Source organism: Phoenix dactylifera, unplaced genomic scaffold, assembly GCF_009389715.1.
Source record: "Phoenix dactylifera cultivar Barhee BC4 unplaced genomic scaffold, palm_55x_up_171113_PBpolish2nd_filt_p 001382F, whole genome shotgun sequence".
Taxonomy (NCBI): Eukaryota; Viridiplantae; Streptophyta; class Magnoliopsida; order Arecales; family Arecaceae; genus Phoenix; species Phoenix dactylifera.
Genome location: NW_024068705.1, coordinates 4,971 through 14,184, shown reverse-complemented (window position 1 = coordinate 14,184; position 9,214 = coordinate 4,971). Strand labels below are relative to the sequence as shown.

Sequence of the window (9,214 nt, the reverse complement as noted above, 5' to 3'; positions counted from 1 at the left end):
TTGCACCTCCTTTGAGAATCTTCCTCATCGAATTTCTATAATAACTGCCATTGCCACCGGTCCCCCTGTCCCTCTCTCTCTCCCCCTCTCTCTCTCCTCTTCAGACTTGGTACAACTTCTCTTATATCCAACCATCGTCAGCTAGATTTATCCATCTCTAGATAGCAACTAGCCATCTCTCTCCTCCTTCCCTTCTATCACTCTCCTTCTCCCCCTTCCTCTCTCTATTTCTCCTTCTCTCTCCCTCTCCCTCCCATTCTTCCTCCCTCTCTCTTCATCTATTGGCATAGCTAACCATAAAATTCTACTGTTGCTAGATAGATCTGGTACTAACTGTCACGCCCCGGATCCGGATCCGTGACACGACCGTGCTATTGCCGACTACCGCCCACAATAGCACGAAGCCTCTTACATGGGTAACAGGGTGGTCAAACCAACCAAACCTTTATAGATGAAAGCATTCTTAGTACAACATGCTGTCAGTACCCAAATTCAAAGCTACTATGTAGTTTATGTACACAAAAGTATACTTGTTGTGCCCCAAAAGAAAGAAGCCCTGTTGCAAAAGAAAAATGCATCTGATGGTGATCACTGGTAAGGATCTGAAAGAAAATGCAAATAAACGGGTATGAGCTACGCGACTCAGTAAGTAATCCTACATAATCTTATCGGATCAACTAAAAGACTAAACATGTTTATCAGAGTTTGAGAAGCTGACATGCATATTATCTAACAATTTATCATGGCAAAAAATGTATATTGGGTAAACAAAGCAGTATTTTAAGTCAAACAAAAATTTTCATAAAGTATACATATGAAACCGTGCCCCGATATGCCGTGGTCCATTCTCTCGGATGCTACTGCGAAGTCATTCTCGGCCACTGGCGGAGCCAGCTCAGTTATTAGTCAGCCACTGGTGGGGCCAGCTCAGTCATTCTCGGCCACTAGCAAGGCCAACTCAGTTGCATTCGATCAGTAGCATCTTTGAGCCCATTTATAGTGCCTCTTGGCTAAATAGGATTTTGCTATACTAACTTGCATGCATGATTTAAAATATCAGCACAATCATGGTGAATACATGGCCATAATTGATTTGAAATCAGGCAAGTTACTTACTTATCATAACATATCATCCATGAAGTATGTACTTGAATAACACTTAGGAAATATTAATAAACATGACATGATCCATAATAGGTTTAGAACAGATTGTTCCATTTTTCACAAAATATATATGCAATTTAAATTGCATAAATAACACTCATTCCTATAATACATGATCTACAATAATATTAAGACGGGTTACTTACATGCGTGATCCATAGAAGATTAAGACAGGTTACTTACAGTGATTCGCTTTCCAAATTTCTCGAGTTCAGGTGATAAATCCTTAATCACCTAAAACAACATCATAAGGATTACATTATTCCCCATTTATTTATTATAAAATTTTTTAGTTCATCATACTATGAACTTACTTGCTGGGATCCCATCCAAGGATCTAGCCCAAGTCCAATTTACCCAATTTAGAGCCTTTGGGGCTCAATTTAAAACCAGATTGGGTCCACATAGGTTAATTAGGTTTTTAATTAAAGGATTGGGCCTGGTTCATGATTGAGTCCAGCCTTTTCTAGCCAATTCGGTCTTCTGATCTGGTCAATAGGCTTAGTCCCGAGTTTAATTGGGTTAATTTTGGTTCAGGGTCAATGTGGCTCATTTGGGCCTGAGTCAAGGTCAGCCCGGGGTCAATTTGGCCTCAAATTAGTTGAATTGGGTTTAAATTGGGCCTGATTCATATTCAATCTAACTCAACTTAATTGGATTCGGACCCAAATTAATTTGGGCTTAATTCGGTTCAGATTTGACCCAATTTGCAGTTTGGGCTCGTCCAGACTTAGCCCAATCTGATTGGGCTCGGGTTCAGGTTCAATTGGCTAAACCAATTTCTTATTATTGGGCTTAACGAGTTTTGGACCCGAACCCTGATCTGTCCCATTAGGCCGGACTCGTTAAGGGTCTCTTCTCTTTTTTTCTTTTTTTTTCTTTCTTTCTCTTTTTCTTTCTCTCTCTTTTCTTTTCTTTTTCTTCTCTTCTCCAGAACCTTCCCGACTCCCTCCTCTCTTCACCCTTTCTCCTCCTCTCTTCTCCGACGAAGGAAGGATGGCGAGTGGAAGGGAGGACGGCGAGCGGAAGGGGGCCAGGCCACGATCGGCGACGTCCGTAGCCAGGCCTCGCGGCGTCCCCGGCCGAGCCTGCGGCGCTCTCGACCGCGCCTGCGGTCGACGCTCGTGTCGACAGTGCTCACGGCCCAAGCCGGCGGCCGCCGCACACGACAACGAGCCGGTGAGTCCCCTCTTCCTCTTTTCTTCTTTTCCTCTCCTCTTCTTCTTCTTCAACCTTCCTTCTCAAACCTCCCATATTCTTTTCTTCTTGTTTCCCCTCTCTTGTTTCGTGACCATAGAGGGGGGGGGGGGTGTGACCCCATGCCAGGGCTCGGGGGCCTGGATTGAGGTCGGTCGGTGGCTCTCGTGGTGCCTGCAGCAGCCGCAGCCCGTGGTCGCCGATCTTCTCTCCTTCCCGTGGAGAAGAGAGACCTCGAGGGAGGAACAGCCCGTAGCGGGGACCAACGGCGTCGACGACGCTCGCGGCTGCACACTGGAGTCCCCTCTTCCCTCTCTCCTTCTTCTTCTTTCTTTTCTTCTTCTTTTCTTTCCTCCCTTCTTCTCTTCACCGAGACCCCCTATCCCATTGAAGAAGAAGAAGGGAATGGGGCTCCGGCCGACTGCAACCCCTCGGTCGAGAGCCGGCAGCGGCTGCAACCAAGAACCGTGTACGGAGTCCATCCTCTATTTTATTTTGGAAATATGAAGGATAACAAAGAAATAGAACATGATCAGGGAGCTTACCATTTTCGGGGATGAACTGTGGTGCCCCCTGCTCCGGTGCTTCAGTAGTCATCCTAGGAAATCCTTGGAGAGGAAGGAGAGTCTTAAGGCTCTTTTTGCTGGGGTGAGGTGTCACCCCCAACTTTCCCCTGTGAAGGACTTAACACCTGGGCCTTCCTCTGATCCCCACCTGGCCCTAGTCAAATCCATGCATAAAGCATGAGGTGGCAGCCATCAAACGGGCTGCCAACCATGGGCCCAGTTAGCCTATTAGATGTCATGGCCTAATGTTCAAATATAGGCCCAAAAAGGAGAAATTGGGCCCAGTTTGATTTTTGGGCCCAGGTATTACACTAACTAGGCCTCCTTCCCTCTATCTTTTTCTCTATTTTTTTGATCCGCTCTTCCTCTTTCCCTCTTGATATACTCTCTTTATTTTGTTGCACTATGAGAAAAAATAGAGAAAGTAAGTCGCTTCTGTTATTAATTTAATAAAGATGAATATACAAAGAGTAAGGTACAGAAAGAGATAAGGTGGAATTGTACAATGATCAGAAAGTGAGTATGAAGGTGAATAATAAAGAGGTGACAAAGCATATTCTGTCTTACTATAGTCCCTAGTTCTTTGCCTCGGGCCATGGTTCACTCCATCTCTCTCTCTCTCTTCCTCTTGTTTTGGTGTAGTAGCCCACCTAAGCTCCTCCTCTTTTGGCCATCCCCCCCTCCTTTTTATTTCTAATCTCTCTTTTCTCTAGTTCTTTTGGCATGATCTTCTGAGTTGGCCAATCCCCCATGCACGGTCCTCCTTCCCCTCTATCCCCCTTTTTGAGTGGTGTGAGACTTTCCTCTTTTTCTATTTCCTTTGTATTTTGAGCCATCGATTAGGTGTGGTTTGCAATGTCAGATTTGTGATGATAGTAGTATCCCCATCATAATTCTATGTTTGTTGGCCCCCTTCCTTAATCTGGCCTTTCTCTTCTTCCTTTCCTTACCTAATCTTCCTCCTCCTCTCTCCCTCTCCGGCATGATTGTCTATCTCCCTCTGTACGTCATGATCGCCTTTGCCTAGATGGGACTACTTTTTAAGTCTTTTTGTGTCAACAGTCTGGCCATGGCTTACTTTTGATATTATCTAGTGTTAAATTTTGGTATGCTTCTTAGTAGCAGTGGTGAGTTGATTTTCCATGTGAATTTCAAAAATATAAATTATATAGGAACATTTTGAATTTTGAATTTGTTGGATGATTATATGTGAATTGGAACCTTTTCAACTTTTTCTTCCTATCTTGTTGTACCACTTTTCTCTCTTTAACTTTCCATGTTTAATACAAATTCAGAATGGGGGCTCTCCCCCTCCTTTGTCCTCACAAAAGGATATTGGGTTGATGGGTTTTCTTAGCATTTTTAGAATCCAATACTAAGCTTAGATTAAAATGCACTCCCTTGGAATGATACAGAAAGATAACCTTAGTACTTATCTAGGCATCCTACTCACTATTAAGCACCTTTACATGCATGATCTCTAAGGATTGAAGTGTGGCCGGTTAGATACCCCTCTCTCTATAGCTGTATCTCATTTACATGTATTTATATCAGCATGCAAATTACGGTCATTCTAGTAGTGCAACATGAAGAACTAATAATGTTTGAAGTAGTTTAAGTAAAAGGAGAAGGAAAATGGGTGAGGATCTCTAAGAGGCCTATATATATATATATATATGGGATAGTTAATTAGTTTCAGTATGAAATTAGGGTTGTGACAAAGTTTGAGCAATTTATTTTTTCTTTTTTCTTTTTTTGAAGAGAATGTGACCTAGAGTTTAATTTAATCAAAAAATAAACCTTTATGGATCAAAGTATGCAAACCACTAGATATATAGTTATGCAAGTTATATTTTTAGAGCTAATATCTTTTATTTTTCTATTACAATGGTTAACGGATAATTACAACAATACATCTTTATTCTATAGACACCTACAAAACAAGCTCAGGATAAACATAAATAGTCATCAAAAATCAGTTAACAACTTTTAGTCAATAAGGAATAAACATAAAATGGCAGCCATCATCAATTAAAAAAAATCACCTACAATGGCAGTCAGTCCAAGGACATATTTTAATTAGTTCTATTATCAAAATGCTTATTCATAATAAATAACTGCAAGGGGCATCACTTGCAAAAGTAGATCATAATAAGCCAATGCCACTTTAAAAGCATACATTGGTTTGATATCTTCTTTAATACTTTTTTGCAACCTTGTTTTGAATCCCAAGAACCACATATGGGATGCTTGCACAATAGAAATGTAACCAATATAGCTAGCTCAATCCATATGACCCATCCTCCAATAAAAAATAAAAACTTTAAAAAAACCTAAAGTCTTATCAGTAACAAAGTCTACTTAAGAATGGAAAAGATGGTTTCATTTCATTCTCGTGCTAACAATGGCCCGTTCCATTCGTACAATTTGGGGCACAATGTCAACTTCTATACTGATGAGTTATAGGCCCTGTTTGGGAGAGCTGTTAGCAGTAGAGCTTTTGGAAGTAGAGCTATTAGAAGTAGAGCTTTTATAAAAAGCTATTTGCTGTTTGGTAACTATATTTCTAAAGTTCTGTGCTACTTTAACATGTATTTAGTAAACAAACTGAGAAAGTAATTTTGGTATGACAAAATGACTATAAAGAATATGCATAGTATTATACAAGAGGGCATAATAAAATATAATATGTATTAATACCTAAATATATGATATAGTATAATATTACTGTAATGTAATAAAATATTATTATAAATTTATAATATAGTAATATAATATATATACTATAGCATAATAATTTAATATAATATTAAATTATTTAATATAACATTTCAATGCATTATGATATAATGTAATATAATATTATTTTTATAGTATAATACAATAACTAAGGTATAAAGTATTATAATTATTAGTTGTAAATTAATTTTTCATAATATAACATAATATTAAATTATTTAACATAACATATTAATGTATTATGATATAATGTAATATAATATTATATTTATAGTATAATATAATAATAAAGGTATAAAATATTATAATTATTAGTGTAAATTAATTTTTTACCTTTCTAATGACCATTTTCTAGCTAGGTGATAAAATTGGTTAAACAATTACTAATATTTTTATTTACTTATTTTTTCTTCTTTTCTTTTCTTTTCTTTTCCTTTTTCTTCTCTTCTTTCTTCTTCTTCCTCCTTCCCGAAGCTTTTTTCCTCTTCTACTTCTTTTCTTTCTTCTCCTCTTCTCCCTTCTTCCTTCCTTTCCTCACTTCTCCTGCACGGTCATGGAAGGGGCGATCGAGCTCTAGGGAGGGCCGGCTGAGGCCAGCGGCCACGGCTTGGGGCATTCCTATCTTCTCCCATGGAGAAGAGAGGGAGAGCTTGGGAGGCGAAAAGCTCGTGGCAGCCATGGGAGGCGCGATGAAGCTCGCGGGAGAAGAAAAGGAAGAGCCCGCAGCCGGCTTGCGGCATCACAGCGTCCAGGGCCACAGCGGATGAGGGCTCCAAGCTTCTTCACAAGATTCTTTGGTCCTCCTCCTCCGCCGCCGCTGACTTCGGCTACTTCGATGTTTTTCTCTTGTTTGAGATTCATGGGATCGGAGGAGAGTGGTCGTTGGAAAGGGGTGGTTGGGGGATTTTCGGGCTCGGTGGATTGGGTATTTTATTAGAAATATTTTGGTCAAAAAAATAGTTTTTTTGACGGAGCTTAAAAGTGCTTTTTTGGAAGGCTCCAAAATGGAGCTTCTTCCAAAAAGTTGTTTTTAGCTTTCTGGAAAAGCTAAAACAGCTTTCCGAAATTTTTACCAAATACTCTTTTTATCTAAAGTATTTTTGGAGGGCCAGAAAGTGCTTTTTGGCCCTCCAAAAGCTCCCCCAGACGTGGCCATAGTCATTTCCTAACTGATGGAACATCTAGTCGAGAAGCTCCAAAAATAAATCACTATACTCATTCCGATCAAGGATACTTTCAGCAGAAAATATATCGAAGAGTTAGTGCGAGGCTGGCCAAAAATCTGAGTTTATCAGAAGTTTGGTCTAGAATTCTCGAAAAATTAGCTTTTTATGACTACATTGGTAATAATCCGGCAAAAAGGAGATTATTCAAAGAGGGCTCAATAGACAACAGGGATGGAATAGCTATTGGATGGTTAGAATACCCCATCTTTAGAGAAAAAGAACGTTTTTCTTTCTATCCATCGAATCTCTTCTATTTCATCTATTTTTCCAGATCTTCCTGTTCTTCTGAATAAATGAAAGGGTCTTTTTGGCGGATCCCTCTCTTCCTATTTAGTTTTTTTCGTTTGCATAAACAACTCTCCTAAAGAACTCATCAAAGTAGCATTGATTTCTCACGAAGGGGGTCACACTGACCAGGCTCGGGTGATTGTTTATAAAAAATACAGGTCTTTACAAAGTCCTAGCTTACGACCTTAGAAAAGAAGAAAAATATTGTTATGAAATAATAGAAAATGGAAGTAATTTTGTACTAGTCATTTATTTTCCATAGCCTTTAGATAAGCATTCTTTTTTGTTGGATTTCTTGTGCCTTTGTTCAGCTTGAATGATTTTATTGATTTTCTTCGATCGAATCTTCCCCAATACTAGAGGTCTTTGTCCTCTTTGATAACATACTCAACTGAGAGTTAGATTTACTTCAATTGCTTGTCCCTCAACTCTACCCAGTGAGCCCATGATAGAATCTAAAAATATAATTACACCTAAAAAATAATTTTTGATAAAAAAATATTGCAGAGATAGGATTCGCTAAACTGCTATGCTCCACGCTGAAAAACTGGAACCAATGGACGAAAATAGTTGGATTTTGGCTTTGCGTTGGGCCACTCATCAGGACTGTTTCAAGGACGAACTGGACAGGAATGGAGTGGCGAGGCAACTAAGTCTAAACAGAACCACAAACCAAGTTATATTGGCAACCAGTTCATATATATATTAATCTAGAATATTACATACTACATGGACCATTGGAACTTTGAACTCTAGATATATTCTAACTAGAATATATTTTAAACAGATGATACATCATGCATGACCATGCCATATATAATGGTACAAATCATATGTAGGATCATAACTTGATCTTATTCTCTATTATATATGTCATGACGTGGATGAACCTCGTCCCTCCCATCAGCTTCCATACTGGGCCTTGTAGTCGTTCCAAAGCTGATCCACCGGCCTTGCCGAGAAGCTCCACAAAGAAGTCATCACTATACCATCCCTCATCTTGGCATTGAGTTGGGTCACAAAACCACCCTAAGACCGTTGCAGTAGTCGAGGATCGAGCAGTCACGGAATAGCCCTCCTTCCAACTATTCCCGTCGCCGGGGCTTCGCCCAGTCGCTCGGCACATACCCGGCCTTCAACCTCACAAAGTCTGCGATGCCTTCTATCAGCCATCCCGGGCTGCGTTGTTCCCTTCCACTGCCAAACGTGGGTCACCTCGTGATAAAGGACGCCTTCGAAGCCTCTCTTCAGGTCGTCGACATTCCCGTCGGCGATGAACTTGGCGTTGTACTGGATCATGTTGTTGCTCGTCAACGCGACGACGTCGTCTCGGTTTAAGTTCTCGATGCTCAGAGTTATGAGCTGCCACATTCTTCCGGTCTGCTTCAGAGGACTGCTGGAAGGTCGTCCACACGAAGGCGGAGGCATCGGCCAGAACTCGCTTGCTGTAGTCCACCCCAAGCTTATCGTCGAAGATGGTGCCGCCGGGGGTGCCGACGGCGTTGTTGGTGACCTCGTATTCAACAGCCTCCGCGGCGGTGAACGCAGCAGAGGCCAGAAGGCTGGAAATCAACAACGCGACCAGTTCCATCTTCCCTTCTTTCCCACTTATGAGCAAGTATGGATCAACCGAGGCTTCATATGTTTAAATAGATCTAGAGAGATGAAAATATCAGGGTGGGCCAAAAGACTTTGGAGTCACGACTCTACCGTACTGTTGCCGTACAATTGAGGTTGGAAAAACGACAAAACTAATCCGTGAAAGAGATGATTTTTTCATAGGGTCGCCTGCGAGAAGTCTGTTTGTTAAAAAAATTTCAATGCCCAAGTTGGAATGAAGAAACAGCAGCGTGAAAGAAAGAATTTTCAGCAACTAATATGTGGAAGAGCCGATTTTTTTGTAGGATGGCCTGCAAGAAGTCTGCTTGCTAAAAATTTTCAGCAGATGCCCAAGTTGGAATAGAGAAACAACAATTTGGAAGGAAGAATTTTCAGCAGAATAAAGTTCTCTGAATGAATATACCTGAGAACCTC

General features: G+C 40.6%; 1 pseudogene; it reads right to left on the bottom strand.

Annotated features, from left to right (window-relative positions):
• Positions 1-8,083: 8,083 nt before the first annotated feature.
• Positions 8,084-8,782, bottom strand: LOC120108529 (annotated as a pseudogene).
• Between the last annotated feature and the right edge of the window lie 432 nt (positions 8,783-9,214).